A 10419-nucleotide genomic window follows, 5' to 3' on the forward strand; every position below is an offset into this window, starting at 1 on the left:
TTTCTGTACCTTGACGGACCGGCGACAGGCTGTTTTTCCTTGAGATAACGGTTACAATGCAAGACCACGCTTGTTTTTTCAAATGCGTGGCGTGAGTATTTTTGGAATCTTTTTTTTACCCGGACAAGGCTTCCACTGACCAGTTCCCATATGGTCTAGCGGTCAGGATTCCTGGTTTTCACCCAGGCGGCCTGGGTCCGACTCCCGGTGTGGGAAGGCGGGCTCCTCTTTGCTACCGGTCTGGATTCCTGGTTTTCACCCAGGCGGCCTGGGTTCGACTCCCGGTATGGGAAGGCAGGCTCCTCTTTGCTACCGGTCAGGAGATAACGGTTACAATGCAAGACCACGCTTGTTTTTTCGAATGCGTGACGTGAGTATGTTTGGAATCTTTTTTTTTACCCGGACAAGGCTTCCGCTGACCAGTTCCCACGAAATGAAATCCGAACTAGCCAATAATCAGCAACTTACCCGGTTAAAACCGCGTCTCAGTTTCATTGTTAATCTCATGATTTTTTCATTTCTGTACCTTGACAGACGGGCGATAGGCTGTTTTTCCTTGAGATAATGGTCACAATGCAAGACCACACTTGTTTTTTCGAATGCGTGGCGTGAGTATTTTTGGAATCTTTTTTTTTACCCGGACAAGGCTTCCACTGACCAGTTCCCATATGGTCTACCGCCAGGATTCCTGGTTTTCACCTAGGTGGCCCGGGTTCGACTCCCGGTATTGGAAGGTGGGCTCCTCTGTGCTTCCCTCTACGAAAAAGGGCCACACGTCTTCCTGCGTCGAAAGCCGTTTTTTGGCCAGCAGTCGAGCTGCAGAAACCTAATAGGCCGAGGTTGTGACCCCACAGACCTGCGCCTTCGATAGCTCAGCTGGTAGAGCGGAGGACTGTAGGAGGAGCGTTGGCAATCCTTAGGTCGCTGGTTCGACTCCGGCTCGAAGGAGGTTGTTTTTCACGTGCCCACCTTTTTTGGGGGGGCCGGCCTTCTGAAAGCGGCCAACAGAGCTTGATTTCACAGTCCGCCATTGGGGGGGAGGGGGGGCAAAAGAGCTTTCCCTGACCGGGAATCGAACCCGGGCCGCGGCGGTGAGAGCGCCGAATCCTAACCACTAGACCACCAGGGAAGAGCCGATCTAATGCTGGCCTGCTAATATCATGAGAACAAGCAGACAGCAATACAGGCTTCTGTCACGTCGAAAACCAACGAGTCGGGCTGCAAGCACGAGGTTCCCCAGGCGGTGGGCCAGTGGCGCAATGGATAACGCGTCTGACTACGGATCAGAAGATTCTAGGTTCGACTCCTGGCTGGCTCGCTCTCTGATTTTTGGGTAATGCAGTTTGGTTTTGATGTCACAGGCTTGCCGAATTGTTGCCCTATTCCTACGTGCCACCCGGGCTTTGAGAAAAAGTTGGACACGAAATGAAATCCGAACTAGCCAATAATCAGCAACTTACCCGGTTAAAACCGCGTCTCAGTTTCATTGTTAATCTCATGATTTTTTAATTTCTGTACCTTGACAGACCGGCGATAGGCTGTTTTTCCTTGAGATAATGGTTACAATGCAAGACCACGCTTGTTTTTTCAAATGCGTGGCGTGAGTATTTTTGGAATCTTTTTTTTTACCCGGACAAGGCTTCCGCTGACCAGTTCCCACATGGTCTAGCGGTCAGGATTCCTGGTTTTCACCCAGGCGGCCTGGGTTCGACTCCCGGTATGGGAAGGTGGGCTCCTCTTTGCTACCGGTCAGGAGATAACGGTTACAATGCAAGACCACGCTTGTTTTTTCGAATGCGTGGCGTGAGTATTTTTGGAATCTTTTTTTTTACCCGGACAAGGCTTCCGCTGACCAGTTCCCACGAAATGAAATCCGAACTAGCCAATAATCAGCAACTTACCCGGTTAAAACCGCGTCTCAGTTTCATTGTTAATCTCATGATTTTTTCATTTCTGTACCTTGACAGACGGGCGATAGGCTGTTTTTCCTTGAGATAACGGTCACAATGCAAGACCACACTTGTTTTTTCAAATGCGTGGCGTGAGTATTTTTGGAATCTTTTTTTTTACCCGGACAAGGCTTCCACTGACCAGTTCCCATATTGTTACGTTCCCAATTCCCAATCTAGGGTTGTGGCGGGAGTAACAAATAAAATAAAGCGTAATAATTAAAAAAAAGAATGAAAACTTAAGCGTGGAGGAATCACTCCAGTCCTCTGCCCCAGAGATGCAATACAACACTTAACTTTAAGCAGTTTTATTTAGTAATTTACAAAATTAACAGGGAAGCAACAGTCTTCAGGAGAGAGCCAGGCCAAAACAACAAACAAAACAGCAGCTAACTAACAGGAGGAGTACTAAATAACCTACCTTGATAAAAGAAAAGAAATAAACAACAGAGGCTTTCCTCAACTCCCTCACTAACCAAAAACAGGGATAAACGTTTAGTACAAAATAAAATGGCACCCTCTCCCTACAGCTTCCAATTTAAGTTTAGTATAAATGTTCAAACAAAATTACAATACCTTCTAATACCTTAACAAATAAATTTTAAACTAAATTAAAGTTATACACACCGTGTGCAGTCTACTCAACACTTCTCATCAACCAGATTTCAATTCACACTTTAAAGTTAGAGTTCAACAATTAACTCTTCAAGAGAGTGCACCACAATTAACAGACAACGTCTGAAGTCAACACAAGTCTGGAGCAGGGGAGAAGTGAACCTCTCTCGACAATGCTTCTGTGCTCTTTTGTGTGGTTTGCCTCTCTGCAGCACACTCTCTGATGAGCACCACCTGAGGCCAATCTGCAAGCAGAGAGAGTGAGAGAGAGAGGGGGAGACAGAGCACACACAGGGAAACACAACCACACCCTAATTGGGCAGGGAAAACACACCTTTACGTTAATATTAATTTTTATACATCCTCAGGATGTAACACCCCCACCACAAAGAATACAAACCAAGGTTTGTAAGCAACTCTTACCATATACACTAGGCAAGCAAATATAAGAGACAAAAAGAGAACATCACTTATATACTCTTGAGAGAGCATCCGCCATAACATTTTCAGCGCCATTCTTGTGCCGGATATCCAGGTTATACTCCTGGACAGCGAGGGCCCACCGCAACAAGCGTTGATTAGAACCTGATATGCGGGAAATGAATACCAAAGGGTTATGATCAGTGTACACAATGATAGGTTGAGGGCTATTTCCCAAATAAACTTCAAAATGTTGAAGTGCCAATAAGAGTGCCAGAGCTTCTTTTTCAATCACACTGTAGTTTTGTTGGGTCTTGGAGAACTTTCTAGAGAAAAAGCAAACTGGATGTTCAACATGGGTCTCATCCTCCTGCAGCAGAACTGCCCCAGCTCCAGTAGCACTTGCATCCACTTGCAATCTGAAAGGGGTCTTGAAATTTGGAGCAGAAAGAACAGGGGCATGGCAGAGGAGGTCTTTAGCAGCACTGAAGGCAAGTTCACAATCACTGGTCCACTCAAATCTTCTTTTGGTGCTAAGCAGGTCTGTAAGGGGAGAGACTATGTAGGGATGTTGCTTTTTAGGGGCAGCATCTCCAACATCAATGTCATGTACACATACTGTAGTCCTACCGGGCACATCACTAAACAGAATAGGAAAAGCATGCAGCAAGCTGGTTAGACTTTTGGACTGTTCATTGAACAGGTGAGAAAGAAAACTCTGAAGATCCTGCAATATAGCAGAGTTCTTAAACCAAGTGGAGGAAACTAGGACGTCTTTCCTCATCAAGCCATCCTCTTCCAAGGAATAACTTGATACTACCCCCACAGTGGCTACAGAGGAAGCTGGTGAGGAGACACTCTCACCTTGACTTTCCGGATGATAAGCTGTGGACATTTGGTGGTTTATGCCAAGACTTTCTAAAACCTGTTTAAAAACCTTAGAGGTAAAGTTTGACCCTTGGTCACTTTGAATCACTTTTGGCAGGCCAAAGGTTATACAACATTTGAGCAGTTCTTTTACCACAACCTTAGCTTTCAGTGTGCGCAATGGGACAGCCTCTGGGAATCGAGTCGCAGCACACATTATGGTCAGAATGTACTGGTGGCCTGATTTAGCTTTGGGCAATGGCCCAACACAGTCAACAATTAAGCGCTCAAAGGGGTCACTTACAACAGGGATAGGGTAGAGAGGTGCAGGTGGGATTTTCTGATTTGGTTTTCCTGCCAACTGGCATGTATGGCAAGACCTGCAAAATCTAGATACTGCTGACTTAAGACCAGGCCAAAAGAAGTACTTGACAATGCGGTTGTAAGTTTTTGTAACACCAACATGGCCAGACAACACATTCTCATGGGCGAGTTTTAAGACCTGGGGTCGATATCCAGAAGGCAAAACAATCTGCTGCACTTCTTGCCATCCCAACTCCTCTTGCTGGGGCTTCCACTTACGCATTAACAACCCTTTTTCCCAGAAGTAAACTACCCCTGAATCAGGAGCATGGGTAGCACATTCTGCAGCCATTACACACTTGGCTAGGGAGGGGTCTGCTTTTTGGGCAGCAGCTAGATGTTCTCTACCTACTTTCAATGGGGTTTCAGAGATCAATTTCTCATAAGCTACCTCAAGGTCAGGGTCAGGAGTTACAGACAGGACACACTCCATAGAGTCAGGTTCATTAACCAGAAAAGAGCTTGAGAGATCCACCACCTCCTCAAATTTCTTTGACTGGGCACGGGTAACTGCACAGGCGGGAAAGACAGAAGGGAAATTCTCAGCCAAATCAGGTTTGTGAGAAATACAGGGTTTATGGGATACAACTGGCCTAGGAAAGACTGTGCCACCTGCTAGGTCATTCCCTAGAATCAGATCAATCCCTTCAACAGGTAACTGTGGGCGCACTGCTAGACTGACTGGACCGCTTACAATGTCAGACTTTAGGTACACAGTGTGGAGTGGCACATTCACACAGTGCATATCGATTCCCCGAATTAACACGTCATTTCCAGTAAATGAGGTAGCAGAAAAGGGCAATATGTTTGCTGATATGAAGGACTGGGCTGCACCAGTGTCACGCAAGATTGTTACTGATTTTGGAATGAAATCAGGAGATAGAGAGACTGTGCCTTCAAACAAGAAGGGTTGATAACTCTCTCCACTACAAGAACTCGCATTACACAGGGACTGTACGAAGGCCACATTTTTAGGCTTGGAAGCTGCTCTTTTCTGTTTCCAAGCTTTACAGTCTGAAATCATGTGGTTTGGGTCAAGGCAGAAAAAACAAACTCGCCTTTCACCACTGTTCGCAAACTTACGACCACTTTTAGACGGTGTTTCGCTTTTAGACGAGTGCACAACATGCGGGATAACGGAGCTTTCCACATTCATCAATGGGGGTTTGGCAGATGTGTGTGCTGAAAACACATTTTTGTGTGTCAGCACAAACTCATCAGCCAAAACTGCAGCACTAGCCGACGACGTCACTTTTTGTTCATTTAAGTGCACGACAATCTTCGACGGAATACAATTTTTAAAGTCTTCTAGCAAGATTAGTTCCTGCAAATCTTCCAGGGCTGCGTTTCCCAAAAGCATCGTAAGCCTAAGTTGTTCTTAAAAATGATCGTACGACTGATCTTAATATTACGGTCTGATTCCCAAAAACATCGTAACTTAAGTAGCACTTGAAAATCTTCGTAGATTTACGAGTGCTCTGAAGTAATCGTAAAGCCTTAAGTGCATCGTAAGGGGACAGAGTTATGAGGGCACCTGCTGGACAACCGGCAAATTGCACCTAAAATGTACTTCTCTTCAAAGTAATTTTTCATTTTATTGGTACGTATATATTTATTAATTTCTATTTTCTACTCATTACACAATTCAATATAGAAATAAATAAATAAATAAAATAAAATTACATAATAAATGTTAGAATGAAAAAAAAAATGTTTTAATTAAAATTAAGTTTTTCAGGCTGTGATTATATTCACATGTCGCACACTGATTGTCATCTATTTCACTAATTGCAGAAGGCCCCACTTGAAGAAACTGAATCACTGATTTTAGAAATTGCATTAATTATCTCTTCCCTGAATTTATTCTCTTGTTAGGTTCATAATGGTCAAAGGTTGTCCTTTTATAAATGTATATGAAGAGTACATTTATATAAAACAGTGCTGATAAAGCATGTGCACATTAAACATTTTTCTGCACCTATATCGATAGGCTAATAGATAGGCCCTAATATTATATTGCCACACACACTCTCAAGACTCAAGCTGTAGTAAAATATACCCCTCTTTTCACAGACAAGGCTTAAGCCTAGTCCAGACTAAAATGCAAGTCTGAGCTTTTTTTTACAATATATCAGTCCCTTTGTTTTGTCTCAAGATGGACACCAGTAACATCAGTTTTTTCCTAAGGCACATTTATAAAAAAAAAATACTTAAATCTAATTGAACTAGATTTCAGGATGGTAAGTGTCTGTCAAAAGGAGGTAAACCTAGGAGGTTTTTGTAGCTCCACCTCCTCTAAAATAATATTAATTTCCTCTTATTGAAAAATGTCTTTTCTTTGTTTTTTGGTTTCAGCCATTTTGCTAGTGTCTCCACCCCTAGGTATGTGCTTATTTAAATTTTTGTCCTAATTAAAGATAATTAGGATAAACTTTTCAAAAATAAATGTAAGAGCTTATTTATTTCTTTATTTACTTATTGATTTATTTTGATGTGAGATAAGCAACTGTTGATAAAGAAATTGATACATAATTCTACTTAAATAATTAAGGTTCCATAATATCGAAAATGATGCAGATGTCATTTCCGGCAAGGACTGTTAGAATTTGTTTTATTTTCCAGTTAATTTATGTTTTTAAACTTGCTCAAGAAGAAATCACAGGACTTTTTATGTTATTCGAGTTGAATACACATTCACACAAGTAGAAGAAGAATCGGAAATAAAAAAATAGATGGATTGCTATAACAGCATGTGACATTTCAGCACTTTACCAACGGATAGCGACTCCTAAGTAGCACTTAAAACAGGGCTACGTGCAATTGTGTTAAGTGCATTTTTGGGAAACGCACGTAAAACAATAACGAACGTTCGCAAAGTGACTCGTAGAAAACGCTCTTAAGCGCTAAGATCAATCGTTATCGGGAAACACAGCCCAGGGTAGTAATCTTGCTAGATAGACACCACTTTTCAAAAAGAACCCTCTTTTCTCTCACAAATTCAACATAAGTTTGGTTGACTGTTTTCGAATGAGTGCGGAATTTTTGTCTATAGGCCTCAGGGACAAGTTCGTATGCTCGCAAGACTGCAGATTTTACAAGGTCATAATCAAGGGAGCTTTCTATAGGAAGGGAAGAACAGACTTCCTGAGCTTTCCCTGACAAGCTACACTGGAGTAACAAAGCCCACATATCTTTTGGCCACCTCAACTTACCAGCAACACGTTCAAATGCAACGAAGTATGAGTCGACTTCTGTCTCTCTAAACGGAGGCACAAGCTTTATATACTTACTGACATCAAAACTATTACTAGCAGGTGCATGAGAAAAATCATGCGTGACTGTACTACTGCCAGCAGATGTTAAGGGTGATGAGATTGATATGGGCCTAGTACGTGGTGATGGAACTGGTTTTTGAGCCAATCGCTTTGCTTCCAGGTCCAATTTGCATAACTGGATATCTCGCTCAGCCTGTTTCTCTACAACTTTAAGCCTAATCATTTCTGCCTCACATTCCTGTTTTTTAATCAAAAGATCCATTTCCTTTAACTTTACAGCAATTCTAGGATCATAAGGTGCAAAAGAATCAGTGGTGAGATTCAGATCTTCAGCTGCAGTTTCCACTGCCACTTCAGACTGAACCTCAACACTATCCTCAGCCTCTTTGGGCAAAATGCCTGCATCTACCAATTTCTTAAACAGGTTACTCTTAAGCACCTGTTTTGTCACACCTTTTGGAACGTCAATATCAAAAAAGTCTGCTATCAAAATAAGATCTTTTTTCTTACAACGATTAAAGGCTTCAGTTGTGGGGCAAAGAGTAAACGCAGTAAAATCAAACTCCATTCTCTAAGCCTACAACACTTTCCTCTCCACCCACAGCCGAAAACAGTCAAACAATTTGAGAGAAAAAGAGTACTTACCAACAGCCAATTAAGAGGCAAACGGACGAGCCCCCACTTGTTACGTTCCCAATTCCCAGTCTAGGGTTGGGGCGGGAGTAACAAATAAAATAAAGCGTAATAATTAAAAAAAAGAATGAAAACTTAAGCGTGGAGGAATCACTCCAGTCCTCTGCCCCAGAAATGCAATACAACACTTAACTTTAAGCAGTTTTATTTAGTAATTTACAAAATTAACAGGGAAGCAACAGTCTTCAGGAGAGAGCCAGGCCAAAACAACAAACAAAACAGCAGCTAACTAACAGGAGGAGTACTAAATAACCTACCTTGATAAAAGAAAAGAAATAAACAACAGAGGCTTTCCTCAACTCCCTCACTAACCAAAAACAGGGATAAACGTTTAGTACAAAATAAAATGGCACCCTCTCCCTACAGCTTCCAATTTAAGTTTAGTATAAATGTTCAAACAAAATTACAATACCTTCTAATACCTTAACAAATAAATTTTAAACTAAATTAAAGTTATACACACCGTGTGCAGTCTACTCAACACTTCTCATCAACCAGATTTCAATTCACACTTTAAAGTTAGAGTTCAACAATTAACTCTTCAAGAGAGTGCACCACAATTAACAGACAACGTCTGAAGTCAACACAAGTCTGGAGCAGGGGAGAAGTGAACCTCTCTCCACAATGCTTCTGTGCTCTTTTGTGTGGTTTGCCGCAGAAACCTAATAGGCCGAGGTTGTGACCCCACAGACCTGCGCCTTCGATAGCTCAGCTGGTAGAGCGGAGGACTGTAGGAGGAGCGTTAGCAATCCTTAGGTCGTTTGTTCGACTCCGGCTCGAAGGAGGTTGTTTTTCAGTGGCGCAATGGATAACGCGTCTGACTACGGATCAGAAGATTCTAGGTTCGACTCCTGGCTGGCTCGCTCTCTGATTTTTGCGTAATGCAGTTTGGTTTTGATGTCACAGGCTTGCCGAATTGTTGCCCTATTCCTACGTGCCACCCGGGTTTTGAGAAAAAGTTGTACACGAAATGAAATCCGAACTAGCCAATAATCAGCAACTTACCCGGTTAAAACCGCGTCTCAGTTTCATTGTTAATCTCATGATTTTTTCATTTCTGTACCTTGACAGACCGGCGATAGGCTGTTTTTCCTTGAGATAACGGTTACAATGCAAGACCCCGCTTGTTTTTTCAAATGCGTGGCGTGAGTATTTTTGGAATCTTTTTTTTTACCCGGACAAGGCTTCTGCTGACCAGTTCCCATATGGTCTAGCGGTCAGGATTCCTGGTTTTCACCCAGGCGGCCCGGGTTTGACTCCCGGTATGGGAAGGCGGGCTCCTCTTTGCTACCGGTCAAGATTCCTGGTTTTCACCCAGGCGGCCTGGGTTCGACTCCTGGTATGGGAAGGCGGGCTCCTCTTTGCTACCGGTCAGGAGATAACGGTTACAATGCAAGACCACGCTTGTTTTTTCGAATGCGTGGCGTGAGTATTTTTGGAATCTTTTTTTTTACCCGGACAAGGCTTCCGCTGACCAGTTCCCACGAAATGAAATCCGAACTAGCCAATAATCAGCAACTTACCCGGTTAAAACCGCGTCTCAGTTTCATTGTTAATCTCATGATTTTTTCATTTCTGTACCTTGACAGACCGGCGATAGGCTGTTTTTCCTTGAGATAACGGTTACAATGCAAGACCACGCTTGTTTTTTCGAATGCGTGGCATGAGTATTTTTGGAATCTTTTTTTTTACCCGGACAAGGCTTCCGCTGACCAGTTCCCATATGGTCTAGCGGTCAGGATTCCTGGTTTTCACCCAGGCGGCCCGGGTTCGACTCCCGGTATGGGAAGGCGGGCTCCTCTTTGCTACTGGTCAGGATTCCTGGTTTTCACCCAGGCGGCCTGGGTTTGACTTCCGGTATGGGAAGGCGGGCTCCTCTTTGCTACCGGTCAGGAGATAACGGCTACAATGCAAGACCACGCTTGTTTTTTCGAATGCGTGGTGTGAGTATTTTTGGAATCTTTTTTTTTACCCGGACAAGGCTTCCGCTGACCAGTTCCCACGAAATGAAATCCGAACTAGCCAATAATCAGCAACTTACCCGGTTAAAACCGCGTCTCAGTTTCATTGTTAATCTCATGATTTTTTCATTTCTGTACCTTGACAGACGGGCGATAGGCTGTTTTTCCTTGAGATAACGGTCACAAAAGAGCGTTCCCTGACCAGGAATCGAACCCGGGCCGCGGCGGTGAGAGTGCCAAATCCTAACCACTAGACCACCAGGGAAGAGCCTAACT

General features: G+C 43.3%; 7 non-coding genes across 7 annotated transcripts; 6 read left to right on the forward strand and 1 right to left on the reverse strand.

The window, feature by feature from the left end:
- Window positions 1–144: 144 nt before the first annotated feature.
- On the forward strand, window positions 145–216 carry trnae-uuc (transfer RNA glutamic acid (anticodon UUC)). Its single transcript has one exon. It is a non-coding gene; the product is annotated as a tRNA-Glu (tRNA).
- A 645-nt stretch (window positions 217–861) lies between these two features.
- trnay-gua (transfer RNA tyrosine (anticodon GUA)) lies at window positions 862–948 on the forward strand. The gene is given in 2 exon segments: window positions 862–898; window positions 913–948. It is a non-coding gene; the product is annotated as a tRNA-Tyr (tRNA).
- Window positions 949–1057: 109 nt separating this feature from the next.
- Window positions 1058–1129, reverse strand: trnae-cuc (transfer RNA glutamic acid (anticodon CUC)). The gene has a single exon. It is a non-coding gene; the product is annotated as a tRNA-Glu (tRNA).
- A 116-nt stretch (window positions 1130–1245) lies between these two features.
- On the forward strand, window positions 1246–1318 carry trnar-acg (transfer RNA arginine (anticodon ACG)). The gene has a single exon. It is a non-coding gene; the product is annotated as a tRNA-Arg (tRNA).
- A 336-nt stretch (window positions 1319–1654) lies between these two features.
- Window positions 1655–1726, forward strand: trnae-uuc (transfer RNA glutamic acid (anticodon UUC)). The gene has a single exon. It is a non-coding gene; the product is annotated as a tRNA-Glu (tRNA).
- Window positions 1727–9381: 7655 nt separating this feature from the next.
- Window positions 9382–9453, forward strand: trnae-uuc (transfer RNA glutamic acid (anticodon UUC)). Its single transcript has one exon. It is a non-coding gene; the product is annotated as a tRNA-Glu (tRNA).
- A 446-nt stretch (window positions 9454–9899) lies between these two features.
- trnae-uuc (transfer RNA glutamic acid (anticodon UUC)) lies at window positions 9900–9971 on the forward strand. The gene has a single exon. It is a non-coding gene; the product is annotated as a tRNA-Glu (tRNA).
- Window positions 9972–10419: the final 448 nt, after the last annotated feature.

The sequence above is a fragment of the Garra rufa genome, chromosome 2 (assembly GCF_049309525.1).
Source record: "Garra rufa chromosome 2, GarRuf1.0, whole genome shotgun sequence".
Classification (NCBI taxonomy): domain Eukaryota; kingdom Metazoa; phylum Chordata; class Actinopteri; order Cypriniformes; family Cyprinidae; genus Garra; species Garra rufa.